The following is a 17,922-nucleotide window of genomic DNA, read 5'->3' as shown; positions in this document are numbered from 1 at the left end:
GTCCCAACCAACAGTCCACAACCCAAAGATACTTAGTTTCACAGTTAAGAAGCTGGAATCATAGAATTTGGAAATTTTCTCCTTAAAAATTACTTAAAACAATTGATTGAATATTTGGTGACTAATCGATTATTTGACTAATCATTGCAGCCCTACAGTAAACACACGTGCTGAATGGTATCATCTGTCTCATGCCAGGGTATTGTTATTGCTAACAACACATTTCCCATCATTCTCTCTGCTTTCTTTTCTCAAGATGGAGGTGCTACTTCAGGCAAAAGTTTTCTCATTGGCTTTATTGAAGAGGAAAGACATGTTGGAAATGCCTCTACCATTGCACTTGCACTGCTATTACAGAAACAATGAAAACTGCAGCTCCCTCTTCCCGTTTTGCTCCATAAAGCAATACAACAGATTTCCCACCAAATCTGACCTGGTGGCTCGCAATTGCTTTTTTTGTTCCCAGCTGTTGTACTAACGTGTCTGTTGTAAACATGATTTATTGGCGCTACAATGCTGTGTGTGTTAAACTGAGTGGTGTTCACCTTTAATATAGCATTTAATGACAACGGCTGCTTTGAAGGTTGACTCCATATAAGTTTGTGTTGCTTCAGCCTGTGCAGGATTTTGCAGCACAGTCTCAACATGCTTTCAAACACCCCCTCCTTGCTCTCCCCCTCTCACTTCATTTTTTTTTTTTTTTTTGGTCTTTTGGCGGCCCGAGTTAGGTTCTGGAAATGATTACCGTGCCAGACCGACCAATCAGATAAGACCGTCACAGCGGCCGCAGAGGGTCGTGGGTAGGGGTGATAGGTCACATTCCTTCCTCTCTGATTAGATCCACACTTCACACTGTTACACTGTAAACTGTCACAGCTGTGTGTGCATGCGTGTGTGTGTTTGTGTGCGTGTGTACCAAAATCTAGACTTCACTGTTATAACTGTTTCAATAAGATGTCTGGAGCAGCATAATGAGTCATCGATGACGACATACTTTCTGTACATCATCATTATTGTTACTCCTGGACAGCACAAGTCACACCAAATCAGAGATTTCATTTCTCAGTATGGGACAGTTGTTAAAATTTGGAAACTGGCTAGCCAGTGTCATCACCGTCCAGTAGAATGAATTTGATGCATTTTGTTTGATTAATTATATGTTTTGTAATTGATCAGTTCTACACTGGTTGTCCATGGGAAACATTTAATGTTTCAATGCAACAGTATTATTATTATTATTATTATTATTATTATTGTTATTATTGTTTTTTTGGCATGAACAGGGTCATAGTTATAGTTATTGAATACTGGCAAATTACATTTAATATAAATTAAATATAGAAATGTGCAAATTTATGTATCACATGTATCAGTCCAACCCCAGTTTAAGACACACTGCAGTAAATTGCATTTCTGTCAGAATCCAAAATTTCCCTCCCTGTGTTGCAGCTGTTATTTTCAAATCCTGACAATCTTTTTTTTTTTTTCTCATCTGCCAGTGCCAAACAGAACCATTCCGAGCCATGCCAAGCTGGGCTTTGACATGGCTGATGGAGACATGGCTCTTCATTTTTTTTTTGTCTCGGCTCTGTGTTTCTGGCCCTTTGCTTTACGCTTGGAGTCACAGTGCATTTTTTCCACATTTCACAGGCTGGAAAAAGAGGCTACAGGGCCAGGGCGAGGCTGCTGTGATTCTCTCTCTCTCCCTCTCTCTCTCTTTCACACACACACACACACACACACACACACACACACACACACACATGTAGACACACATTTACATACAAGCCTGTGACCTGGGTTGACACAAAACCTGAACTCCGTATGTGCCCCGTGTTAATTCGTCAATGTCTTTTGCCAGTCACCCTCACTGTTGTGTGCGTTATCGTGAATTTTAGTCACATTTCAGCTTATATTACAACCACAAATCAACAGTATTGTTTCCAGAAAGCAGCTGATTGGTTGACATGTGTGTTGTTTTGATTATGAGGTATTTTTATAGCCGCTGATCTGCTGTTTATGTTAAACGTCTGTCTGTCGGCGGGAGGCTCTGTCAGCTAGTGTGACACGGCTGAAGGGATTTACCACTCAAATGTGATGAGTATATCAACTCTGCAAACAGCTGGCTCTGTGTGTGTGTGTGTGTGTGTGTGTGTGCGTGCTTTTTTGCGTCTTAGCATAATGGTATTAATGTGGAAACGCAAATACATCTGCATGGGCCTGAGTGTATATGTGTGTGTGTATTTTGGGTGTTTGTGTGTGTGTGTGTTTGTGTGTGTGTTGGTGTATGTGTGTGCAGCAAGAGGAAGATCCTTTAGGGAAATGAATGGTGTTGATACTGAGAAGGGCCCAGCACGGCCAGATTAATAGATTTTATCGCCGTAAATGGAACTTGTTTCGCAATCTTTCAGGCTTTCCTTCTCCTCTTCACACACACACACACACACACACACACACACACGCATGCACACACTGTTTTTGTTTTTTTTTTCCTTCTGTTCACACTCTCTCACTTTGTTTTCGGACACACGTCTCATTTGACAGATGTTGTATTTGTGTGAATGAGTGTTGAACAGAGGTCACACATGTATGAATGATGTCTCATACGTGTTTTGTAACTCAGGCTATTGCATCCATGTCAAGAGTGTCGGAGAAGAAGCTGCCAAAGCTGCTCACACTTCCTCTAACATGCATTGCTCCATCGCATGATTCCTGTTTTCCTGACCTCACAGGATTGTGTTTAGTGGGAATTGGAGCCATCCACACAGGACAAAAAAAAGAAATACGCCATTGAAGGTGTTAATAGTTTTCCAGTGTTTGTGATGGAAATGTTCAGAAAGCCGATGTAGTCGGGCAAAAATAAACAAATTCAAGCCTGTAAGAAGATATTTGGCCAATATTGTTTAACAACAAAGCTGAGTTCCAGGAACTAATAACTGAATCGCGAGCGGATTGAAAATATTCCAAAGCACTCAATGTTTTGGATGCGAGGTTTTGGATGGAAGATGATATTTCTGTAACAGCACATATCTGCTGCTGGAAGGAAATGGCAACAGTAAAGGATGCATGTTCACAGAAATGGAATGTGGCCCTCAGTGCGCCGCCAAGAATGCCTGGCAACCCAGGAGAGGATGCTCGTTTGCAGATTGGAGCTTTAGTTATATAAACAATCCTCAGAGACAGAGCTGCTCTGGACGTGGAAGTAATCTCATTGGTTGAGTTAAACCTCAGCGGGCGGAGCCAAAGAGCCAGAGGATAGAGTGACAGCTGGAGTGCAGGTTAGCTAACAGGCCAATTTAAATGGCAAAGAAGGAACTCTGGTCACTATGTAAACAAAGTGTACGTGACAATGATAAATTTTTTCATTCAGTTATGTCCATTGCATTAAAAATCTTGGAAGATAATCTGGGCTAATACACGTTTTTTTTTCCACAGCAGCCATTTTAACATGAAATAGCAGGGTAAACACAGGTGTTACTAATGACATCAATTAAGGTTCTGTTTCATTCATTTGTAGCAGAGTCTTGAACCAGCATGAACAATAGCTGGCTCTCTTAGATCTAAATGGATCAGAACCATCATTAATGTTATTAATAACACCTGTGTTTACCCTGCTATTTCATTTCAAAATGGCTACTGTGGAAACAGGTCTGCAAGCCAACTGAATGGCAGTAGCACTTCATTATATTAGGCTTCTCCTCTCTTACCTCTTGCTTTTTTCATTGAGGTTCAGTCGGATGTTACTTACTCATAAACACTGTGGTTTGTTGGCTCCACCCCCTGAAGTTTAACTCAACCAATGAGATTATGTTTGCGTATGTACTGAGAAATGCTCACAATAAATCTTAACAATATATTCTTGCGGCAAATAAAGTGAAAAAATCTGCCAGTGGAATGAGATATTTTAATGACTAACTTATTTTAAGAGAAAAAAGTGTCATTTTCTTGATACTGTAGGAGAGTTTAGGGGATTTTAAGGAGATTATGACAGAATGAAAGCAGTGGAGTGAAAGCTCCAGTCTTCTGATTGGAACAATAGAATGTGGCCTCTTATATCTTTCGTCTTGCACACATTTCCCAAATTGAATGAATAATTTTATAATGATTTTGCTCAAACCATGCTTGTTCCTGCTGTATATTTTTGCCACAAATCACACACTGCAAATAATGTCCACTGAAACAAGCCATATCATCTAATATTGCGTCTCCGATTTTTATCTCTTAAATTCTGCCAACGAAAAAGGGTAATATACTGCATTAAAAACAATCTCGTCTCCATGTATTACTTTAGAATTTAAGAAAAATAAAATATTCATGCTACAAATGCCTTGCGCGCGCTATTGTGCAAGGCATTGTTGTCAATGACAATGTGTCTTATTTAACTTGTCAAGTGAAATGATTGTTAAAATGAAGCTGTCGAGGAGCAATTGTGAGCGACTTGATGTGAGCGAGCGGTGAGAGCACCTCGCTGGCGGAGTGTTTTCACTTAAAGATAAGATTTTGCGACTGAATTTTTTTTTTTTTTTTTGCGGGTTAAAAGACGAAGTGAACGCCACTGCAGATCATCTTGTGACCTCCGTGGGAGGTTAGGAAATAATTTTGCTAGGGAAGGATATACAGTGTGTTTACAGTATTGGATTGCTGCCTTGGAGCAGATCCACTGAGAGCAGGTCCCCCCTCGGTCTCTCTGTCTCTCTCTCTCTGTCTCTCCCAGCCCGGCCTCGCTATGCTCTCACGCCCTCTCTGACCCCCCGACACAGGGGTGGCCCTCCACATGCCTGAAGGAAAAGCTACACAACAGCAGCATTAGCAGGACCTGAGCTGTAACACAGTCTGACTGAATATTTATCCAGCAGCAGCAGGTCCCCGGCTATGGATGGATGCTATGTGTAATATTGATATTTCACCATTGATATTTAATTTTCCAGTGCGCTCGCCTCAGCGTGACTCTGCGAACGGCCGAGTGGTCAACATTAGCTGCCCCAAGGGTTTACATGTTTACTCTCTCTTCATCAATATTCTCAAACAGGTAAAATTACATATGAAAACACTTCTAGATGTACAATATGGATTTTTAGATTTATTTTTCATGGTTTATATTTACTTTTGATATATTTACTTTTGATTCTTCTGATTTTTAATTTATTGCTTATCGTTTCTAATTCCCTTACGCAAAACCCATTGCCACTTTGTTTTTTTAAGTGCTTCTTTAACCTTTTCAAATCTGCCATTTGGTCAAACCTTTGTTCAAATCCAGAGTTTTTGTAACTTTGAAGCGACTTAACTGGAAATTTAAGTGGGAAATCAGTGTTCAGGCTCAGTAATGGCTATCATTTTTGATAATGGATGTAATCCTCAACATCAGCAACAGCTCAACAACCTCACAGCTTTTGTCTGTGTGCACATTACAAGCATGATTTCCAGGCTGAATGAAAAGCAAAAGGCAAGTCCCGCCGCCACTCCCCCAAACGAGAACAGGCAACATATGCAGCTGATTATTTATGCACCCCCATGGGCATATGGCTGCCAAGAACTGTGCCCAAGCACTATACCAAAGTGAAATATTGCTTTAAGGTTAACAGGAGCAGCGCTTTCACATCTTTCGCTGTGTTAGATCAATACAACAAGCTGTGGGCCGGCCTTGCCACATGGCTCAGATAAATACATAAAGGCAGAGCACGTGGTCGGAGGGTACGAGTTAAGATGTTACGTTAACAAGAGCGCCGGGGTGCGGATGTGTTTGGAATGGAGATGTGTGTCAGTGGAACTTAGTGATTAGTTTGTGCAAGGCTCTGTGCAAAGTCCATATGGCGCAGTAGGAGGAGGAGAAGTGTGTGTTTATGTGGAGGACGAGCAAGATTGATGACATTGTGTGTGTGTGTGTGTGTGTGTGTGTGTGTGTATGTGTATACATATATGCAAGCGTGTGTTTGTCTGTCAGTGTTTACCAAAGACAAACTCTGCTCTGCCCTTTATAGACTGACAGTGTCAAGTTATTCTCCGCTGCTTCCTGTCAGACACTTTAATGATAACCCTGAACTCGCTGTCATTCACAACGCCCCGGGCAGTGAAAAAAAAAAAAAAAAAAAAAAAATCTTAACAATTCACTGAGTCTCATATTGAGTCTTAAAATATTATTCATAAAACAAGTGTGATTTCTGCCAGTAGGGTGAGATAATTCCACTTATCGCCAATGCTGCGCTTTCACTTGTTTCAGGAATTCTCTTGTGTCTGTATCTTGGAAACAAGATAGAATAAGGCGGACCACTCCGGGGAAATGAATATCAAGGAAATGACACTTGATTCAAGAAAAATCCTTGAAACAAGTTAATTTGAATTGGAAACAAGTGCAATTACCTCACCATCCAGGCAGGCTTTCCGTACTTGTTTTAAGAAAAAAAAAAGATTTTAAGGATCAGCACAAGACTAAATAACTGGATGAGATGGACAGTGTTGGGATGGATGGTATGGTGTGCAGCTGTAAGGAGAGGCAATGCTATCAACACACACACACACACACACACACGGGGGCTGTCCTTCATAGTTACACTTGAACTGTGCACTTCCAGATAAGTGCTTTATGAAATGCCTCTTTTGTTAGCATGTTGGGATCTTACATATACTTTCACATGTTTGCCTGCCTTTGCTGTCATCAGACTCTCATAAAAATAACAATAAAATGGTACTTTATCGCTCCCTTCAGGCTTTAGGGCACTTCAGCTGAGGAGGGGGACTGACTCTGCATTAGCGCTGCTCAGGTTTTCGTATCCTTTCTGGGGCAAAATTTCCCTGCTATTTTTCAAGAAGCAAAAAAACAAGATGCAACACTCTCCATAAAAATTGAACCTCTATCGTGGCATTTAAAATGTGACATTTTGGACATAAGGAGCTGCCGTCGTAATGCGACAAGACAGAGAGGTTATTTAATGGAGCGATTACTGCCTAAATTCTGCCTCTTTAATGGCATGTGCAAGCCCTCGCTTTTTCCTCCAAGAAGGAGGAAAGGATCGAAAGGAATGAAACAGCAGTATGATTGAGATGGCGGTGACTCAACCACAATGCATTAAGAATAAACTACCAAAGCTGCATCCTAGATTGTCATATCTGTAACGGTAAAAGACAAAGTATGCCATCATAACCTCCTATCTTATTCCCTCAGTGTATCTTAAACTGAGAGGAACCATGTGCGCAGCGGTTATATTCTTCCCCCCCTTGAGGCTGTGGCCCTGCAGTAGTGCTGGAATGCTGTCGGTTCCTAGACGCGATAATCAGAAGCAGATTCAACAACTGACCAATTGGGTTTGCGTCCGATTGCGATCAGGCCCGCACGACGCCTCGAGTGTTCCCCCTCTTCCCCCTGCGGCTGTAACCTCATGTCAGAAATGTAGATCCAGATTTGATTAGCAGTGGCATTAAAGCCAGCATTCACAAATGTTTTCATGTCATGGAGCCCTGAATGAAAACACATTAGGCCTCGCGCTGCAATGTGATAAGATCCAAACCCAGGAACCCCTCATATGGGGAAATCTTTGTTGTTGATTTTGTATTGAATTGTGTAACTGTATGCGGAGAGATGGTAATGGTTAGAGTGAAGCTCACTCAGATGTCTTGTGATATGCACAACCAGTTCTCTTCCTACATAAATAATGTATAATGAACTTTGACCTACTTTAAAGTTAGTGGTGGCAGTGAAACATATGATTACAATCTTATACAGGCTCTAATTTGGATAATTTCTATTGAATTAAATTACACTGAAATTAAAGGTTCCTCATTTTGATTGGGGACCCTGATGAACTCAGTTTGGGAACCACAGCATTAGATATGTTTTGAGAAGGAATGCGGGATACACAAAGAGTTAAATCAAGAGAGAAACAGAGAGGAAGAGATGGTAGAAAGTAGTGCTTGACTGTTTTTATATTGAAGCCACCCCATTATATTCAGTATTTTAGACCATTTTATGCTTAAAGTGTAAAAATTACACATTTGCACTCTTTCCCCAAGTTATTGGCATAGGTTTTTCCACGGTATGTTTCTAGGCAACACGTACCCCACGATCTTAATGCTTTCGTCTTTCCATTTCCGGCAAAATGATGATGAGCTTTCCGACTCAATTTTGAAAGGAAAAAGCAGTTCTTCCTTGTCTCCTTCTTCTTTTTTCTAGCTACAATATTTGTCCAGCAACCATAAATACAAAGATATCAGTGAAAATGGGCAGGGCTTACAAGATGAACAGGGGAACGTAAGATGCAAGTCCATAGAAATAGAGAAATAGAGATATAGAGAATGGACATTGGACTGTTTGCCATGGTCATTTGACTAGTTTGAAAGAAAACGGTGATAGTTGTTGGTTGTTGTGGTGACAAGACACATCAGTGGGGCTGTAAAGTCCTCCGTACAATTTGCCTGTGAAGTCTATCCTCCGTAAAGTCCATAAAATCCTCAACTCCCCTCTTGCAGTAAGAACTTCTGCTGAATAAGAAATGCTAGGGCTGTTATTGAGTATTGCTCGCATAAATATGTTGACTTGGAATTGGGCTTGGAATTTAGTTTTCCCTATCAATTCCTAAAATAACTTATAGGAATGTTGCAGACTTGTTTGTGGGGTCTAACCAAAATTGTTTCTGAAGGCCGATATGAATGCTAGATTATAGCCACAAATAGTACTTTGCATTCAGTAGCCTAAATTTGGCCATTTAAAAACCCTCATATTGCAAGTATCCAGTGTTTCCTGCAGAACTGTGCTCAAATCAGGGTGGAAGAGTCCCTGAACCAGTATTTAGCTCATCATGCAAGACTAAAACTCTCCACTGAAACGCTGGATGATAATAATATGGGTAGACGACGCTAACTGGCTGATATCTAATTTTTAATAAATGGACCAATAAATGGATCAGATCACATCTGACCCTTGTGGAAAAAAGGACGGAGGTAGAACAGACGAAGTGGGGGATTTAAGAGACGAGAGGAGGAGTGTGACGGGTTAAGCGTCGGGATTTAGATGTGCTTTTCCTCCATCTGATCTGAACTGCCGTCTGCACTTTAATAAGCGCCTTCATTTATATTAAACATGCAAATGTAGCCTTTACAGGCAGATTGATGTACGCAGAGGAAGTGTGTGCCCGCGTGTGTGGCGAAAGTATCTGCATGCGTGTGACTGCGAGAGTTTGTATGCATGTGTGCGAGAAGGCGGTGTATGTTTTTGTGCGTGTGCCACTTTATCGGGGTGCTCTGTTCATTAGCCCAGTGTAATTGTGTTAACAGTGTTGCAGGCGTTGGGGGAAGAAAATATCTGCATGTAAAGGTCACATCAGAGAGATGACATATGGATAGCTGACATGAACGCACACACACACACACACACACACACATGCACATGAAAACAGCTTTTGTTTTTGGATGGTTATGTTGGCTTATATCTTTGTATGCATGTGTGTGTATGTGACTGATTCATGCATTTAATCAAGTGTGATATTCCTCCTCTGTCAGCTCATGACTTGGAATCTGCATGTAGGCAGCAGAACTAGCAATAACATTATCCCCTTTGTGCATGTGTGTGTGTGTGTGTGTGTGTGTGTGTGTGTGTGTGTGTACACATGATCTGTAAAGGACATGCAGTATAAAGCAAGATGCGGCAAGTACAGACTTCTTGATTTCATTCCTGCAGATTATCTATAATGTTTGGATATATTTATCTGAGCACTATTATTGCAGCTGTTTTTCAGAAACATCAAGCATATGGCTGTTTCTTCATGAAAAATAGAAGGCAGGATGTGCCAAATACATCTACATACAAAAGCTTCAAAGAAAAGGGTTAAAAACATGAGTTAAAATAGACGGCGGATAGTAAGACTGCATAAATGCATAAACCGACCCACAAATAAGTCGTCTCTGCCATCCAGACTGTGGGTGTGGGCTTCAGTGATCAAATGTGTTACTTGTGCTTTTCCCTAAACAACAAAAACAGCAAAAAAACCCTCAAATGATCAAGGAGGCTATCAGCAGGGAATCGACACACAGCAGCAGTCTGAATCATACTAATATTTTTTATTTACCAGCTGACTCTGCTCTTTTAATAATAATAATAATAATAATAATATTGATGATGACAAAACTAATCAAAACAACTTGATCCTCTGATGTGGAGCTGGTAGGGATTCACTGTCTTGGGTGCTGGTGACTGTAAAGACTGCAAAGCAGGTAGTGGGACAAGGAGAGGCTTGAAAACGCCAAACCAGCTTGAATTTTTAGTCACTAAGGCGTGAAAACTGCCTCTTCTGTCTACAAAAGGTGGCAGGTAAATTTCCAAAATCCACCCACCAGAAAACGTCGCTTGGCTACTTTCCAGAGTGTCTGGTAGAATAGACAATATAAACTTATGTATAAACATCAGTATTTGGCTCATGGGTAGTGCTAATTTCCCACTTGGATGGTTACACTTCACAGCCAAAAAAGGCTTTCATGATTACATGCCGCTGGAGTTGTTCTGACCCGTTCAAGTCAAGAACACCTAACATGTGAAATCAAAGTTCGGTTCTCATCAGTGGTGGGCGATTTGTTCAGATTTACTGAGGGGAAGATTAATTTGTTTCCTCTCGCATGCCCACTTAAAGTCTGTAGTTACAGACGGGAAAATATTTATTTATTTGAGTCTTGAAAGTTTGTTTTGAATTTTTGAATCACAATACTTGTAAAAACTGCTGTTCCTGCAAAGACTTTTCACTTTTTGTACTCTCGAGTGCTGATAGGATTCATGCAAGGAATTCATGTAATTATACCGAGCCTCTTTGTCCTCTTGATGATATGCTTAAAAGCGGGGGTGCGTCCCTGTGCTTTCCTCACCAAATTACCCCTTGTTCTCCACCTCAACACTGGAATAGTCGTTTTTTGTTCCAAAGTTAATGACAATACCTGCTGCGAGACTGACTCGACATGTAGGATAAAAGAACCACTGATAAAGTTGAAGTCGAGCGTGCTCTCCCCGAAGACAGCATTAAAGGTTAAAGTCACCACTCGTAGAATTTACCTGTACAGTCGTCAAGACTGAGCGTAAATGTAAACCTGGAGAGCTGTCGATAAAGCTGAATCAGAGCTTGCTCTCCAAGGCGGGCGGCAGGAAAGTCAGAGTCACCGTCGGGCAAATTTTCCTCTACAGTAGACAGGCTTTGACAGAATGGACAGCTTAAAAGCCGCTATAGCGTCTCGCCGGTCACAGTGAATGTGAAGCCGAGGCCAGAGAGCTGGTGATAAAGTTGTAGCGGCTCAAAAATAACAGCGTGCGTGCTCAGCAAGCAGTCCCCATGTAAAAGTTAAGTTAAAAGATGACTTTCAAAGGAGTTCGCACTGCAAGCCAAGTGCACCAGGGAGTCATTTTAGTCCAGCGGATGGCTTTTTGGTTTTGGTAATACGGCTGTTGGGAAAGATTACAGTCCCCTCACCATCTGACTAGCAACACTAAAGTCAAGTCCTTAGAGTTGGCAGTCAAGCTGAGTTACAGGATAAAGCCAGTGGTTGTTTTCGAATTAGTATCAATGATGTAAATCCCCCTTTCTGGTGTCTGCACACAGTTAGCACAGTTGATGATATCAGGGTTCGTTATCCTCCTTCAGGAGAGGCCGTGTGCTGCCATTCATTCTTGTTAAGTTTGAAAGACAGCCTCCGTGCAGGTTGATAATCCATCACAGTAAACACGGAGCCTTCGCTGGGTTTGGCCAAACTTTCATTACGCTGAGTCGAGTGTTTTCATATCAGCACCTCATTACGTTACGCTCTAGTTCCTGTCAATCACCTGACACCCACAGGAAGAAATGGAGGCCTCCTCTAGGAAATAACCACTCAAAACATGTCGCCTTAAAAGCTTTGTCACATTCATGTCTTTTTTATTTAGGGTGTAAAAAATTGTAATTGTTTATGTCTAATTATGCACGCTTTCACTGCAAAATGATTGTAGGAAATGTAAAATAGACACAAACAGGCTATAAAATCACATGACATGTGACATGAGATGTTACAGGCCTGCGTATGATTATTATGTGTTTGTGTGTGATGATGTCATGGGTGTGTACTGTCCATGTCTGCATGAGTGCACATATGAGTCACATGAATGACATTCCTCGGAGCCTGTGATGGACAGACATTTTGTCTGTGAGTCATTTTGCATTCGTTCATATTATAGACATTTGACTGACACTCCCTAACAAAAAAAAAAAGTAAACTTTGCATAAGGAGCTATAGTTTAAATAAACTGCTCGGTCTCTTGCAGAGCAGGCGTTGCCAAACCAAGTGTTTACGTCTTCCTGGTGGCGTCTGAGCACTTGCACTAGCAGCCCCAGTTTATAGTCAGTGTTACTGCACCTCGGTGACAATAAAACAGGTTTCTATTGCAGCTCAATTTTAAAGTCCCCCAGCCAAGATAGATGGTGATATTTCTCTTGCCTGCAGATATGGAGCTACAGTATGCGCTTAGTTCCCCATCCATCTCCGCGCTCTCTCTCTTCCTCTCTGCTTTGCACTCTTTTAGCATTATGCTCTATTTTGCTCTCTGTAACTCTCTTTTACCTGCACACCTGCAGACATACACAAACTGCACTTACATACGGATTCCGATGCGGTGATTTCCACTTCCAGAATTGGAAATGTTCAGCTGCGCAATCGGTCTCTCTCTCTCTCTCTCTCTCTCTCTCTCTCTCTCTCTCTCTCTCCCTCTCTCTCTCTCCCTCATTTTCTTAAACTGCAAAATTGCTGTTCTGCGGTTGGGAGCCAGCTTCGATTATCTACGCCAAATTCCCTGATAAAGAGCAGTGTTTCTGGGCCTATTCAAGCACTTAAAGCCCCTCTAAATGGCTTTAGCTGCAGGGTCCCCTCTTTGGAGACTACACACACACACACACACACACATATGCACACATGCTCAGAGTCTATTGCAGTGATTTCAACTCCCAGAATGGGAATGATCCAGCTGCAGAATAATTCCTTTTTTTTTTTTTTTTTTAGGTTTGTCAGCATATACAAGTCTCTCTCTCGCTCTCACACACACTCACACACGCACACACAAGCGCACGCACACACACACACACCATCATTTCTACTCGCTCACATCATCTGGTAATATGCATTCACTACCACCAGCCAGTTTGTCAGCTATATGCGTGCGTATACTGTCAGTGCTTATGAGAGGAAGCGTTTGTATGTGGGAAGCTTTATTCATTTATGCAAGCATGACAGTTGTTTATATGTGCGCGTTTAATGTCTGGTGCCGTGAATAGATGAACAGATTGTCAATGGGCGGACACACACGCGCGTTCATAACATTACGATGACAGCAAGACAAGTAAAAGAAACGAGAGAGAGGAGATGAGAACAGACAGAATCATCACAAAACATCTTTTTCTTTTTTGAAGTGGATTGTGTTGGAAATCACAGATCTGCCATCCAGTGATGATTTGTAGTCAAATTTTATCTTGGCCGTAGGTGGAAACAGGCATTGATGTTGTCGCATTTAAACCTTGAGATTGACTACGCCAGCTCCCAAATGTGAGGTACACAAACCCCAAAGATATGTCAGGCGAGTGAGCGTTGATATGTTGTTCTAATAGAAGAAGACGACACATTAGTTTGCCAGCATTGCCCTTTTATTAACAGTGATCAGATATGGGCCAGCCTGACATGATGGATGTAATGCACTTTGACTGATGACTTATCTATCTATCTATCTATCTATTTATTTATTTATTTGGAATGAGCAGGACTACATTCTACACAAGTGTGCATCAACATATAATTACCATTTTTCTGTGTTTCAGTAGGGATTTTTAGTGTCCCATGCTGGTGTACATGCTATTTTAGAGGCTTCTCCACCTTGACAAGAATAAAACTGAATACATTTTTCAAATTTAAGTAAAGTAAATGAATGAATGAATGAATTTATTTATTTATTTTTGGGCCATTTTCAGTATGAATGTGGTTTCAAGCATGTACTAAGACTGCACAAAGACTTGTCTTTTTATTTATTTATTTATTTATTTATTTATTTAAATTTTTACTCCATTTATATATATAAATACACCAAATATATACAATATTTCCACATTAGGGAATGTTAGTTTAGCTTGTTAGTTCTGCGAGGAACTAAATCTCATTTATGTGTCTGACAGAAATTCCTTTGGCACGTATGTAGATTCATAGATGGAATTTATACTTGCACAACGTACTTCAGTCTCTGTTGTAACCCCTCCTAATCTCTTGCTGAATATAAAATTCATGTCTGTTTTTCTCCACAAAGCCCCATGTCACTATTGCAGAGATCTGCATGGAAAAACACTGTGTTTAATTCCATCTGTAACTTGATTATTCATGCTGTTGTTTTTGTTTGTTTCTACTTGTGTGGAAGTGCTTACTGGAAGCACTAGTACTACACTGCCTGCATCCATCCACCTTTCATTTAGGTGATAAAGTCCTTGACAGCAATGTGAAACACACACACACACACACACACACACACACACACACACACACACACACACACCTACATTGGCAAGCTCCACGTTGCTGGATCTAAATGCCTCTAACAACAAAGAGGAGGCAGCACACTCATAGCTCGCATGCACAAAAGTTGCTGTTGACATTTCCAAAAATAAAAAACAAAAGCATCAACTTCTCAACAATCTCAACAAAGAACTATATTCTATTGAAGTGGAGTAGATTGTGGAATTTTTTTGCACTCCTCTGAAATACGACATAATGGAGAAACTGAGAAAAACAGCTTTTCTCATTGACACTGAAAAAATGTTTTACTTGTTGACATTTCCTGAAGCACTTTCAACAGATTGGCTCTGTTTGAGAGTCATTAACAAAAAAAATCCAAAAAATACATCTATTGGTGATATACTTTGTATTTCTCTGCCCATATTCCAGGTGTATTTTTCTTATTCCTGTAGATAACGGGCCACACATAGATACAGACATAGATAGATACTAATGCGACATCATGTCTGGATATTTTATTTCAGAGTTTGATCGCAGAAAACGGGTCAGTGATCTAAAACATCAGCAGTAAACAGGTAATCAGGTTTTTTTTGTCAGTCGATATGAACCAAAGAGCATTGGCTTCTTTCTAGGGCTGACATTTTGCACCAATCCTACACTGGGAAATCCACTGGAGAAGTAGAAACGCCAAACACTACTTAGTGAATAGTAAGTAGCGAATAAGTGAAAGAATGAGTCATTTTGAGCACAGCCTTTGTATGTCAGAAACCTGGCAACTCAATAGGCAGGTGCAAGGTGTGTAATTTCACTATTTCCCCTACCACCTACCCCTCAGAATATGAGGGTTTAGGCACATATAGCCATTTGTTGTGGCTGAAGGACGAAGGCGCAGAACAGAAGTGCTTCAACTATGAATCAGTGTCTAACTGAAGTAGAAGTGTATCGGGCAGGTGGTGGGAAAGCGAGTACTCTAAAAAAAATAAATAAATAAAAAAAAGTCCATGACAACATTTCACCGCAGATTAACTCCTGAGGTTCCACGGATGGATTTTCCCTTTAAACATTTTCTTTATGTCACCTGTCAAGTACTACACTGTAAGAGCCACAATTGAGGTAGACATCTTGCAGGACAGTGACAGTACAGTGTATCTCTCACACAACCAAGGCATAGTCACTCACTGAAGTCAGTAGGTTGGTCTTATTTTATTTTACTCGTGTCCATCTGGTTTGATATCCACAGGGAGTAAACATACAACAGCCACTGTTGACCTCATACAAACCCGGTGATGTAACACTGCATCCAGGAATGACTCCCCAGCTTTCCCGTTTTTTACACAAATTACTTTACGTATGATTGCAGCCCATGTGGTTCGGCCACAGCAGGGAGCGAATACAAGGAAACTATAGTTGTCAGGATTTTACTTTATCTGAAAAATCCTTAAATCCTTCCACTCTGGAGAGTTTAGAGACAGAATGAGCATATTGTAGAGGAGACTCAGTGAGATTAGGCATGATTAAGGCTCAACTCAGCTCCACTCAAGAGTTTTTTTTTTATTTTTTTATTATACTGTCTGAGCGGGTGTCGGTTAAGCTGCACCTGTCAGCTTGGAAAGTAAGTGTGTGTGCAAGTCTCTCTGTGTGTGTGCACACAAATCTGTGTCTGTGTGTCCATGTTCCCCTGGCTTGTGAATGCGTCTGTTTACCTACACTGACCTCTGTGCCTGCATGTGTACGCATATGTGTGTATTTCTATGTCTGTGTCTGTGCCCTTGCATTTGTGTGTGTGTGTGTGTGTGTGTGTGTATGAATGTGTCTAAAATGAGTGGAGTCATTGTATCTCTGACAGACAGCACTGCTTCCTATTGCTAATCCTCATTGTCACCGGAAAACCAAGGTGTGTGTGTGTGTGTGTTTAAGCAGGAGGGATGGTGTTATGTTGAATGATCCCCGTGTATGCAGTGTATGCGTGTGTGTGTGTGGAGTGTGTAGGTTTGAGCAGGATTGATGTTTAAAACTGGCGACTAGCCTACCATGCAGTTAGTGTCAGTTACCACTGTGTATGTGTGTGTGTGTGTGTGTGTGTGTGCAGCTGTCTGTGGGGTCAGTGTGTGTGTCGTGGAATGCTAGTGTAAATGAACCACTGTATTCTCACTGCATGCAGCAGCAGCCCACATAACCTCATAAACACACACGTGCACTCACACACACACACATAGAGAATCCAACCCACATTCTCTTGATTCCTCCAGCCGTGCTGTGACCCTTGCACGAAGTAGTTTACATTCATTTTATTTCATTAAATTCCCACACACATAAAAATAAAAGCAGAAAGTCCAATTAACCTAGAAGGCCTGGCAAATTCTCATCGGCACAGTCCATTCAAATTTGCATAAAAGATAAAAAATAACAGAGTGCATTTAAAGACACGTCACTCTGTGCTGGCTGAGGAAAACAAACCTGAAGTGAATTTCATCTCCAGTCATCATACAAGAGAAGCAAATTAAGACTCAGTTAGTGCTTTGTCTGTCATAGAAATCTGTTCTAGTGCACAAAATTTTGGGTGAAAGCCTTTGTCCACAGATTGGCGTGGATAAAGATGTAGAGGCAAATGGTTCAAGGTTGACAAGATAACACTCTCACACTTGAGTTTATCTATCTTAACAGGACATTCAGTCTCCTGTATGCAGGCAGTTGCCTCATGAATCTCCCATCAACCATGTCTGGCACCGTCATGGAGGTCCATCGAGAGCTGACTGCACAAATAAAAAAAACAGTGCTAGCTTTATAATATTGTTGGTGTGGCTGTAAATGTGTGTCCCAATGAAAAACTGAACCGAATACCTCACCTCCCTTAACAAACTCTTTGCCAGCTAATTTAGCAAAGCAACCAGAGTAGATCTTCAGCCCAAGCCACTAGGGCTAGGACCACTTATCGATAATTACAGGCAAAAATGGCACTGCCTCTTCAGTTCTGTTGAAGAGTTGAAGGCTGAAATTTTGAACTGCTGGTCATAGCTGTAGTGGCCCAGGACCTGAGGACCTCCAGCGTGGCTTTGTAAGGGGTCTGTTGTCTGGAACCTCTCTGTTCACTTCTAAAATCTTACTTTTTGCAAACCTGTTGAAAATCTCAATATGCAAATTGGATGCAATACTTTCCAAATTTGACTTGTTTTAAGGAATAAGAATCAGTACCTTGAACCAAGGCAGAATAACGCAGATCACATCCTTTTAGTATCATGAATACTACACTTTCTTGAGACAAGTTGATTTACACTTGAAATATGAAATTGTCTCAACTTGTTTTCAGATAGTCCGTGAAGATTCATAGTGTCTACACTTTATATAGATAGATTATATAGATCATAAAGTTTCATCTGTATCAGACACGAAACAGGTTTCTTCTTACCTTACATGTTTCGGCGGTAAGCTTCCGCCTTC

Source organism: Myripristis murdjan, chromosome 7 (assembly GCF_902150065.1).
Source record: "Myripristis murdjan chromosome 7, fMyrMur1.1, whole genome shotgun sequence".
Lineage (NCBI taxonomy): Eukaryota > Metazoa > Chordata > Actinopteri > Holocentriformes > Holocentridae > Myripristis > Myripristis murdjan.
The sequence above is the reverse complement of the archived record's forward strand: the minus strand, read 5'-3'. Positions refer to the sequence as shown.